We start from the raw sequence: 13,322 nt of genomic DNA on the forward strand, positions 1-13,322 counted from the left end.
ATGTTGCATTAGTTTCAGGTGTACAGCACAGTGACTCAGCCATATATATATATATATATATATATATATATATACACACATACATACATACACACACATATATACATATGTATATATATTTTTTTGAAAAATCTTCTCAGGACATCTGAATATTATCCCTACTTAAATACTAGGCTTGAACAAATTAGAGGTACTGAATATAAATCTCATCCATCTGCCCAAGGAAAATAGTCTAGATTGTATTTACCAATGGGGGAAAAGAAGATCTGTATCATTTGGATTGTTATGTAAGAGACTAGCAAAGAAGGAAGAAAAGTAGTGTTACCATTGAATCCCCTGAGTGGGACCAGGAATTGAATGTATAAGTCTCTAGGTCCAGATATTTCTCTTGTGTGAGGGTGTGGAATTGGGGAGGTGGTGAGAGGCAAGGGAATGACCCTTAGTGTACCCCCCGTTTATAATTCCTTTTGGATAGCAACGGTAAAGAAAAGGTCATTTGAGCAGTTTGGGTGGGACAAGGACTTTCTTTATGGTGGTAGCAGCAGGGATACCATAGCCATCACTGGTGACAACAAAAATTTGTTAACAGAGCACCTGTTGTTTTCCCATGGCCGCTCCTGGTCCACAGATCTTAGGGAAACTAAAGTAGCAGTCACAGCTTCTATACCAAAGAAGCTGTTATTGGGAAGCAAGGCTCTACATTGGGCATTGGGGAAGTGATTCACTGGAATCGTGGCATTATTGCAAGCTTTCCCAAGCAATTCAGTTTTCTTATATTCTTCTTCGTAGAAGAAAGCATCCACCAATAAAATTTGAGGAAAGGGCTAATCTCCCACAGTCTTGCTACATGTTTTACTATGAAAGCCAGTGTCAAATAAAATTTTCCACACATATAACATTTATTAGATAAATATTTATTAAGAAGGCAAGTATCACAGTTAATAAATATATTCTGTAAGCTTGATGAAGTTCCATTTCTATGTCCTTTAAGTTACTTAAGCATACTTGGTATTAGAGATTCATATGAGGCAGATTCCCAAGTCTGTGTCCTCTAGTGGGTATGAGGCAAACAGATATACCCAGACAGCTGGATATAGGATCTATTAGGGATCAAGCCATGGGTGATGTTCTTAATGGGTACAGGATACAGACCTTGGTGAATCCTTCTGTCTAGATAATGCAAGATTGGGAATGCCTCATTTCACCAACAAGAGCTACATATAATATCCATTATGTTATTTAGCAAGACGTTGGTTTCAGCAATGAAACCTATTTTTTTTACATTCAGTATGTTAAACATATCGATAAATTTATTGATAACCAGCGTGGTTATCACGCTGGTTATGCTAACTGACATGTAGTCATGCTAACTGACTACCTCTAGATATAAAATTTTAGTTAGTTAGCATGTAGTCATGCTAACTGACTACCTCTAGATATAAAATTTTAACTGGTCCCTGTATAATATTATACTGTCTATAACAAAGTATTTTAAAATAAATTTCCTATATTGATTTAGGAGTCTTTTGTTTTTCCAGTGAGGAGTAAACCTAAATACCTAGGATGGAGGCTTATTTTATTTAGGATACTGATATTCTCATCTCTTCTATAAAACCATATGATAAAAAAATTAATAATAATAATTATAACATTACTTAACATTTATCAACAATGTAATATATTCCAAACACTGTGCAAAATATTTATACCTACTTTCTAGTTTTAATCCTTATAACAACCCATAAGGTAGGTATTATTATCTCCATTTTGTAGATGAAGGAATTGAGGCAAAGAGAGGGTACACAATTTGACTAAGATCATGCAATGAGTATTTCACAGAATGGCTCAGTGTTCAGAAGTTTCTGTATTTCTCTGTCATACCAAGGAGGTGAGTGTTATTCTCCTTTAAAGAAGATCTATTTTCTTCATCTAAAACAGCTCTCAAACCTGGCCATTTCTCTGGGTCTCCACCACCATTGGCCCTATTCAAGTCACTATTTCTCTTCCCTTCAATCCTTGAACATTCCAAGTTCTTTACCCCTCAGGATCTCTGTAACTCACTGGGCCTCTAACTAGAAAACGCTTCTCCCTCCCCTTTGGATGCCAAGCTCCCTCTCCTCCTTCAGGGGCCAGTACAGTGAGGCCCTCCATGAATATCCTATGCAAAGTAGACACCTGATTCCATCCCCACCAAACTACTTTCTATCATCTCATCCTGTCTGTGTCCTTCATGGCACTTATCCTAACGTGTAATTGTTTGTTTGTTTGGGCTGTTATTGTTCTACCTGCTGCCCCCCACCTTCCAGAATTAAGTACCACAAGGACAGAGATTGTGTGTGTGGTGTTCTGTTCTCTATCCCCAGTGCATGTGACAGTGCTTGTCATAAAAAGACCTCTTGGTGAATTCTTGAATGTTAAATGAATGAATTCAGTCAAGGCTTAACTGACATATATTAGATCTACTCTTCCTTTGAGATGTTCAAGATGAGACAGTCCTTTGGTTAACTGACTTTAATGGTGAAAATCTCTTTTAAAATGTTCAAACTGAGCTCTATAGCAAATCTTCTATGTGACTGATTTTCTAAAACTTCACAGAGGCAAAGATCTGAAGGGAGTCTTAAAGATACTCTGATCTAATCTTCAGAGGAACAGACTGGGGCTCACAGGATTTTAACAGCTCTGAAATAGACAGGAGTTGTTAAATTTAAGCACTCCTAAATAGACAGGAAGACAACAAGGGTCCTTTTCCTAATATTTCTGGAACTTTCAAACTGGGGAGATCAAAAGTGGAACTTTTCAAGATATGAATTCCTGTCCCCACTCCATCCTCAGCAGATTTGGATATGTATGATTTAAAATATCTGTGGATATGTATGATTTAAAATCTTCCCAGGTAATCTGACCATCATTCTGGTTTAAAAGCCTATCTCTCCAATATTATTTATCTCTAAAGACCACACTATTCATAATAAAACACGGGGAAGAAGGGAAGGAGCAGTATCACCCTCTCACTCCCTGTCACAGTAAGATTATTGTACTTCACAGAAGCACCAGTGCTCTTTCCCAGAACCAGTCTGAGGTATAGTTTCCAGCTTCTATGCCCAACACCCAGGTGCATATTTCTACTGCAGCTTTTAGCATGAAGCAATAATCACTTTCTCTCAGCCTTTCTCTTCTGACCACTTCTACTTAGTACTTTCTAACTGCCTACTTTAAGTGTCACTGCTTCCCAAATATTACTTGCTGTTCATCACTGATCCATTTCTGGACCTTAAATATGATTTCCAAGCAAATCCCATGCATTACACCACAGCATGACTTAAATGCACATCACAAGAAATTACCTAATTTCCAAAGACTGCAGTAAACATGAGATGACTTTGGATAGCTTAACCTATCATCTTTCTTTAAAACCTTGCATACTTAGTTTCCTTTTGTGTTTCTCACTTTACACCCTCTACATTTATTCTGATTTCATTGCTCTCATTCTCCTTTTCACATAGAATTAAACATAAATGCTAATATCATTTTTTTCATTTGGCACTTCGAATTTTTAATTCATCTAATATTCCATTTTATCCCATTAGCTATTGTATGAGGTGAGTAGGAAAGATTTTTTTCTCCCCATATTACAGATGATGATACCTAGAGGGGCTCCTGCACACTTCATCTAGAGACACCATCTGGAGTCCTGGCTGTTGTGAAAAATATAAAATAAGACTTGTATAAATAGAGTGACTTTTCTTTCTTTCTTTTTTTTTTTTTTTTTGTGGTACACGGGCCTCTCACTGTTGTGACCTCTCCCGTTGTGGAGCACAGGCTCCGGACATGCAGGCTCAGTGGTCATGGCTCATGGGCCCAGCCGCTCTGCGGCATGTGGGATCTTCCCGGGCCGGGGCACAAACCCGTGTCCCCTGCATCGGCAGGCAGACTCTCAACCACTGCACCACCAGGGAAGCCCAGAGTGACTTTTCTTAATGGAAAGACTACATCACAAACATGAGGGTACATCCCCACTAATGTATAAATTGTAGTAATTTTACTTAAAATCTTCACAGTTTTAAGATTATTGCTAGTGGATAATAAAACTTTTATTACCCTTGAGAATGGTACCTTTTTTGCATAATATTTTCTAGTTAGCTAATTAATGAGCTACAAGAAAGTGTTTCTTTTTTGTAGTTGCCTATAATCTTGCATTTTACTGAACTTTGTCATCAGTGCTAGTACTTTTCTTTTCACTGATTTAATTGGACTTCCTGAGTAGACAATAATATTACATTTTTTTCTTACCAATTTTAATATATTGTTTCATTTAAAGAAAAATCTTATTGTATAGGTTAGAACAAGTGTCAACAACCTTTTTCTGTAAAGGGCTAGGTGGTGAATATGTAGGTTTTGTTGAGCTATATTGTCTCTGTCTCAACTATTCAACTTTGCACTTGCAGTGCCAGAGTAAGCCATAAAAAATACATTAATGGGTGACCATGGCTGTGTTCAAATAAAGCTTTATTTATAGTGTGGAAGTAGCACCAGATTAGCAATATCAGCCAATGGAAGAGAATAGAAGACCCCCAGAAACCCACACACATATAAACACTTGACAGTAGAGACACTACAGAGCAAAGAGTAAAACATGATATTTTCCATAAATTGTACTGGGACAATTCCCCTATAGCAAAAAGAAAATGAATCAGATAAATCAACCTCTGCCTCATACCACCAGAAAAAAACAATTCCAAGTGAGACTTGAATGTGAAAACCAGCAAAATAAAGTTTTTAGAAGTTAATATAGGGGAATAGTTTCATTATACCAGGTAGGAGAAGATTTTATTAAAAAGGGCACAAGAAAGACTAACAACAAAAGAAAAAACCAATATATTTGATTACGTTAAATTTTAAAACTTCCTTTCATCAAAAGAAAGTGAAATGGTAAAGCAGACAGTGGTAGAAGATATTTGCAACGTATATACTTGACATAAGGCTTCCATCATATGTTGTATTCCTACAAATCAATAAGAAGACAGATACCCAGTAGAATCCAGTAGGAAAAAAAAAATGGCAAGGGAATTTAGAAGGCATTTCATAAGTTAGGAAAACAAAACAACCAAGAATGTCACATGAAAAGGTGCTCATCCTCATTAAACATCAGGGAAATTCAAAATAAAACCACAAGAACAGACTGTTACTCATTCACCAGAATGGCTAAAATTAGAAGACTGAATATCAAGTGTTAGTTGTGAAGCAAGATTTAATACAGAGAAATGCACATGTGTACCTAGGGACATGTGCAAGAATTTTCATAGTAATATCATTCAAATGGTAAAGAACTGTAAACAATTCTAGTGTCCATTAGAAGTATAAAAAATAAATTTTGCCAATTGAATTTTATTCAATATATAAATGAATGAACTATAGCTATATGGAACAGCATGGGAAAAATCTCATGAACAATACAAAAGAAACCAGACATAACAGAATACATAAAGCATGATTCCATTTACCTAAATTTCAAAATCAAGTGATGCCACACTGTAAGGTGTTTAAGGATGAGTATTTGGATGGTAAAAGCATAAAGACTAAGAAGCAACATGATATACCTAGACCTGAATCCTTTCTCTCCTACTTACCCGCTACTTATGCTACTGAAATTCTCATTACCATTTGTAAAATGAGAGTAATAATATCTACCTCTCAACGTTGTTGTAACAGTTAATCAGGATAATGCATGTAAAACTCTGAGAATAGAGCCTGGTGTTAAGGGTTTCAGCCTTTGAGAGGTAATTTTACTGTTGTCCCTCACAGTTTTGAACCAACTGACATTAGAAAAGAATAAAAATAGGGACTTAATGACTGATAAATCTGATAACCATGGTTAAACCACAATGATGTTTCATAATTCCTTTTGGAGATGGAGTCTCCATAGGCAGCTTTAATGTCCTTAGAGCTTTGTAAGTGGAAATAGAACAAGTGAGGACATGTATTTAGGGGTCTGACAACTTCAGTCCATCTAATGAAGAAACATCATCCAAAAGATGCCAGAATCTTTCCATCTCAACATCAGATAGATGCATACTTCTCCCATAGAAGAAGACTGTGTTATCTCATTAAGGTTCCCTCCTCACCTCATGGAAACAGGAGGGCAGTTTTCCCAAACATATGACACATACTGAAGACTCAAAACATGAACATAGTCATCATGGTTGTGAAAGTAGAAGTAGTGATTATTTTTGCTAGGATGATGATGAAATTGATAATAATTTTAAAAAGTAAAATAACAGGCCACCATTGAATAAAAGATATATAAGTTATAACTCTACAAAGTAATGAAAAAACAATGTTAGGAGCCAAACTGGCAGAGTGTTTCACAAGCAGAAATGTTCAAATCATACCTTAAGAAAGAGCTTTACACAACAGGTGTAAACAGTCATCAGGTGGCTATGACCTGGGAGCCCCAAGAAGGGGTCCTCCTGTGAATTGTCTCCTAAGCTCCTTGTCCAACAGCATATTGCTGTGTGGGGCATACCCTTTCAAACATCCGTTTCTCTGAAGACCATGGCACTAGAAAACTCCTGTCGAAAGGGTGACTAATAGCATGCATTCTTTGTTGTTCTTAATTAGACTTGAAAGTTTGATCAGTATACCAAGAAATTAGCCACCATTTTAGAAAAAAGGCCAAAAATGAGCCATGTCCAGGAGAATGGTAAACCTGTAACTGCATTCTGGTAAGAGGAAGGAGTAAGAAGAGTCTGGAGCTTGGGAAGTTGACTGTTGGAAATAGTATCAAATGTGGTGCCCAGGGGAGGACATCCTTTGGGTATCTGAGGCAAAGGGGAGATGAAGACAAATTTTGTATACTTCGTGATTTAGCCAAGGTCTATTCCCATTTTGAGTTATTAGTTTTTAATGCCTTGATGTTAATAATGGTGTAATCTGTACATAGATAATAAATTCTGTATGAACGTAAGGAGGCAGAAGTTTATAGCATCACTGGTTTTTAATGTGCACTGCTGGGAAATACATGGGACCCTAGAGACCAAATACTTCATCTTTTCCAGAGATGCTTAATGGAATGACTGAGTGGGTTGCATGTCTATTTAAAGCCTTTCTTTGCTATTATTCTTCCTGCCTCCTTGTATTCCCCACACTATGCCCTATCAGAACAGTTTACTAAGCATCACCGACACAAACCTGACAAACTCTTCAGCATTTCTGTCATTCTTAATATTGTGGGCAGATGAGAAGACTTCTCATTTCACTCAAAAGAGACATTTTGAAACACATCTAATGGATTTAAAATACAAAAAGCAAATAGGAAAAGTTACTGTTGTGCACATTACACAACTTCACTCAACTCATTGATTTGTTGGTACAAGAATAAAAACGATACAGCCACTATGGAAAATAGTATGGAGGTTCCTCAAAAAGTTAAAAATAGAACTACCATACGATCTAGCAATCCCACTTCTGAGTATTTTTCTGAAGGAAACAAAAACACTAATTTGAAGAGATTGTATGCACCCCTATGTTCATTGCAGCATTATTTACAATATCCAAGATATGGAAGCAACCTAAGTGTCCATCAACAGAGGAATGGCTAAATAAGATGTGAGATATATATATATATATATATATATATATATATATATATATATATATATATATACACATATATACACACATACATATAAGCACACACATATATATAGCAGAACATTATATATATAGCAGAACATTACTCAGCCATAAAAAAGGATGAAATCTTGCCATTTGTGATAACACGATGAACCTAGAGTGTATTATACTTAGTGAAAGTCAGACAGAGAAAAACAAGACCATATGATCTTACTTACACGTGGAATCTAAAAAGCAAAACAAATGAACAGACAACAAAACAGAAACAGACTCCTAGATACAGAAGACAAACCAGAGAGGAGGGTGATGGGGAGATGAGTGAAATAGGTGTTGGAGATTAAAAGGTACAAACTTAGAGTTATAAGATAAATAAGTCACAGGGATATAATATACAGTCAATAACATTATAACTTTGTATTGTGACATATGGTAGCTGGGTTTGTTATGGTGACTGTTTTGTAGTGTATAGAATGTTGAGTCACTATGTTGTACACCTGAAACTAACATGATATTGGAAGTCAGTTATACTTCAATTAAAAAAATAAGTAAAATTTTTAAAAAAGAATAACAGGAAGTAAGTCAGAAAGAGAAAAACAAATACCGTATGCTAATGCATATATATGGAATCTAAAAAAATGGTACTGATGGCAGTACCTAGTGGCAGGGCAGGAGTAAAGATGCAGATGTAGAGAATGAACTTGAGGACATGGGGGTGGGGAAGAGGAAGCTGGGACAAAGTGAGAGAGTAACATTGACATATATACACTACCACATGTAAAATAAATAGCTAGTGGGAAGCTGCTGCATAACACAGGAAGATCAGCTAGATGCTTTGTGATGACCTAGGGGGGTGGGATAGGGAGGGTGAGAGGGAGGCTCAAGAGGGAGGATATGGGAATATATGTATATACATAACTGATTCACTTTTTTGTACAGCAGAAACTAACACAACATTGTAAAGCAATTATGCTTCAATAAAGATATAAAAAAAAGAATAACAACAACGGCAGCCACAACAAAGCAAACGAAACAAAACTAAAAAATCAAAACAATAGCTGAATGTATTTATTTGCCAGGGAACACACACTGTGAAGAAATTCACTCAGTAGTACTCTAAAAGCAAAATGTCAATGTAATTTTAGAGTAGAAATATAGGGGGCATTCATGGCACTTATGCCAATTAATTAAAACTAGTACTCTGGATAGACTGAAATGAATCCCTACCTCTAATTGTAATTGTTAAAATAAGTCCCATTTTTTACTTGTCAGGAAAACGTCTTCTGTTAGCGTCATTGAGAATCTAGTTTGCTGGGGTAGCTCAACATTCATAGTCATTTATCAGCTTCAGCTAGTCAGAACCGGTTGTGTGAACTACAGCATTGGTTTTGACATCTAGGAAAGCACTGCTGTAGGTAGGTAATTTTCCTTGCACATGTATTGGGAAGAACGAATCTGACTCCATATTGGATCTGTTTCTTTTGCTGTAACCTTTGTATTCTAGTGTTTTTGCTACAAGTTAATCACTAAAGGGGTGTTACCTATAGCTTAAAGTATACATAATGGCCCATCTCTGGGAACCCTGCCTCCCATGCCTAAACATTAAGCTAAAATACTTTTGTTTAGCTCACAAAAAAACATCCTGACCAGGCCCAGGAGTGAATGGCTGCAGGAAAGAAGAAATTAACAGAGGTTAGGAGTCTGGCTGGAACCAGGAGATATTTGCAACAATTTTTCCCCTTTGTACTTTACCTCCTCACCTCCCCCCTCTTTGTTCTATGAAAGAAGTTAGCATCCAAACCAAGACAAGATGGTTCTTTGGGACACTAATCTACCATCTTCTCAATCTGCGAGCTCTCCAAATAAAATCACTATTCCTTGCCCCAACAACTCATCTCTTGATTTATTGGCCTGTCATGTGGCAAGCAGTATGAGCTTGGACTTGGTAACATACACAGGGAATTTTGTCTTTATGTTCCTTTTAATTCCCCCTGAAGATTAGCTCCAGACCAAATAAAAATGTCTGCTCTATTTGTTATCCAAGACACAATTCTTGAAAGCCTGCTTCCCACTAAAGAACCTTTCATTTAACTAGGGCATACTTTCCTATAGTCCCTTCCTTCTGGTACTGTTACATCCCCAGGGGTTGGTCCCATTCCCAGTAATTCCACCCTGCTTCTGCTGTCTGCCTGGGGATGTGTAGACAAATATATGATTAAAACCACCAATAAGGGCTTCCCTGGTGGCACAGTGGTTAAGAATCTGCCTGCCAATGCAGGGGACACGGGTTCGAGCCCTGGTCTGGGAAGATCCCACATGCCGCGGAGCAACTAAGCCCATGAGCCACAACTACTGAGCCTGTGCATCTGGAGCCTGTGCTCTGCAACGGGAGAGGCCGTGACGGTGAGAGGCCTGTGCACCACGATGAAGAGTGGCCCCCGCTTGCCGCAACTGGAGAAAGCCCTCGAACAGAAACGAAGACCCAACACAGCCAAAAATAAATAAATAAATACATTTATTTTTAAAAAAAAAACCCACCAATAAAACAAATTTAGAAAGACTATTTCTTGGTTTCAAGAACATGTACAAATGTTTTGGTATAACATAGAGTTAAGAGTAAAAGAAAATTTTTATCAATAGGACAATGTTAACTATATGAAAAAATATTACTTGGTAAAAAAATGGAAGGAATAAAGCCCTGAGATTAACAATGTGAAAACTAGTTTCTTTGTGGTGGTAGGATGACATATGATTTTCTCCTACTTTTTTTTTTTACTATTTTTTCCTGAAATTTGTATTTCCTTTCTTTTAAGGTATTTTCAGTACTCTGATAATCAGGAAGGAAAAAAAAAAACTGATCCCAAAAGGCTAATGTCAGTGCAGTAAACACAGGTTAAAATATTATAATTCAGAATTTGCAGTCTCATTTAATGATATTTATACTATGTAATAGTAAAATAATAACAGAAGAAATTGACATTAATAATTCTTTTAAAAAAATACATTTATGCAGGCTTCTAAAGAAAAATTTCTTGTTGTTTTTCAGTGTTTTTAACAAATAAATAAAAAGAGGACTTTGCAATGCAGATTTTTACAGGTATTACAGGTTTTCTAGAGTCTTATTTGTTTTGGTCATGATTTCATACCATGGTTGTTCTTCCTTATAGTTGTCTATACCTGCCTTACTTTGGATATTTCACTCTGTAAAATAAACATTTTAGTCTTTCCAACTTACTACAGCCTCTCATGGACTCTCTGTATCTGATATTCTACTGTTACTGAGTCCAAGCTCTACTGGTCACCCCACGACAGGCCAATAAATCAAGAGATGAAGCGTTGGGGCAAGGAATAGTGACTTTAGCTGGAAAACCAACAGACTGAGAAGATGGTGGACTCGTGTCCCAAAGAACCACTTTATCAGAGTTAGAATTCAGGCTTCTTTTATACTATAAGGGGAGGCAGTGAAGCTGGTTGTTGCAAACTTCTTTGTGCAGGAATCCTTTGTTCTTGCAGCCATCCATGCTATAAACCTCCAGCAAAACAATTATTTTCTATTCTGAAACTTTTTATTTCTATATGAATGGAAAATTATTATACCTTTAAAGGCCAGAGCCCTGAAAATGAGATATCATATATATTTCAGGCTCTAGGCAACATTCTTCTACAAAAGTGCAGAGCCAGCATGACTAAGCTTAGCCAACAGAGCACAGGGATTAGAGCTAAAGAAACAGATCCAATATGGAGTCAGGTTTGTTCTTCTCTGTTACACTACCACATATTTAGTTCCACTTTGACCATTGGAAACACTCTCCTTTCCATACCATCCCCATCTCTCTGGGAATACTGAGACCTAGAAATTATAATATCCCAAGCTCTTAAAAGTGCAGTTGTCTTAAAGGTGTGAGCTATTTGAAGAGTCAAGCATAGACTTAGGGTACAAGAGGACTTTACTCCTACTGTACAATCAATGGGTGATGGGCTACTGTTGATTAGCAGCTCTCATTAGATGGAAACAAAAGATTCAGGTCACCACAGCCCTGAATAGTTAGATTGGACTCTAGGTTCTGTTTTACATCCACTTAGTTCCTTGTCTCTGGACCCTCCTGGTATCTTCTTGAGGGTTGAAGCTTTCTTCTCTCTACTTGGTCTCCCTCCTCTCCCTTTCCCCTAGCAAACAGTTTTTATCTAGATAAGGAACAGGAATATTCTGTCTGTACATATGCATCTGAATATTTCATGTTTACACCTAGACCAGTGGCTTTTAAACTTAAGAGGTAGGATTTGTCATCTTTGCTTACTTAGTTATTCAGTGATCCCTTTTCCCCAACATCAGCAAGTAAAGGCTAAATAGAAAGAATAAATGCAGGTAAATTCCTCATTGTTTTGAGTTATTAGAAACTGCCTGATGCACTTGTCTGGCATCCACTTGCCTTGTAGCTTCACTACTAACTCTTATCCAACCATACTGGACCATTTGCAGTTCCAGGAATATGCTATGCTGTGTCCTTCATACTATTCCTTCTTACTTGCTCTTCTCTTTACCAGAATGATCTTCCCCTTCCTCATTTTGCTAACTCCTTCAGAACTCAATACCAACATCTCCTTCAGGAAGCCTTCTCTGAATCTCCATGCTTTTCTCTGCACTTCCAGAACAAGAAGCAAGTTCAGATGGCCCTTGAGGTTAATAGTCTTCTCCTTTGTAGTTTGGCAAGTTGCTGGCTCAGCAAGTATGAGTAACTCCCCTGAAGAACAGATGGATGTAGTACCCTATCTTTGTATGCTGCTCCTTTATAACAAGGCCATTCCCTTATAGAATAGCCCACTGTTACCTAGCCACCTAGAGAGCCCCTCCCCTTATAAATATGAAGAGTGTTTCAGGGGCAGACTCCCATGGTCTGCCCTATCACACTGGGGCTGGCCTAGGCACACCACCCCACGACACAACTAGAACCTAGAGGATCATGTGGCTCTGACACTTCTCTGCTAGTAAATTTGTCAGCAACAAGTTCTGTTTTATGTTTCAACCATGCGATGGCTGTGACATGGTCTGCATGCTCATTGTGCCTAAGTCTATTAGGTGAGCACTTTATATGTTGTAATAATTTATGCATTTGAATTTCCCACTAGACTGTAAATTTCTTGGGGGAAGATAATGCTTTGTTTGTTTTTGTATGCCTAGGATTCAACACAGTTCTTGCACATAATTGACACTCAAAAAGAGATTAATGAATATCTCCTTTTATTCATTAAGCCCCATATACATGACTATTATTTTATGGAGCTAATGATTCCCCAGTGCTTCTGTTGAATACAATTCTTGAATGAAGAGTGATAATCCTTAACTGAGGAGATTAAGGCCCTATATATATAGATAATAAGGGATGACACTAAATCAAACTGAAAACTTCAGAGATGTCTCTGATTGCACACAGTTAATATTTATTCCTCATATTTTTTTATGCAAGAGCCATTTCTTCTTAAAATTAATTACATGGTCCTGGTTCAACCAAAATGACCTCTGTAATGACTCATGGATCATTCATCACTCTTGTTTATGAGCTCTCAGAGTAATTTTAGGGTTTTATTTAAACCTATAAATTATGTGTGTGTGTGTGTGTGTGTGTGTGTGTGTGTGTGTGTGTGTGTATGTACTTGTTTTCTTTTGCCTTATTTCAGACTGAGACTGCTAAAAG

The 13,322-nt window shown here is 37.1% G+C and overlaps 1 protein-coding gene across 13 annotated transcripts in view; it reads left to right on the top strand.

Annotated features, from left to right (window-relative positions):
• FBXO4 (F-box protein 4) overlaps positions 1 to 13,322 on the top strand; it is a gene marked incomplete at its 5' end in the record, with an annotated part of 415,710 nt that overhangs the window by 275,208 nt on the left and 127,180 nt on the right. The window lies entirely within an intron of this gene.

Source organism: Stenella coeruleoalba (assembly GCF_951394435.1).
Source record: "Stenella coeruleoalba genome assembly, chromosome: 3".
Taxonomy (NCBI): Eukaryota; Metazoa; Chordata; class Mammalia; order Artiodactyla; family Delphinidae; genus Stenella; species Stenella coeruleoalba.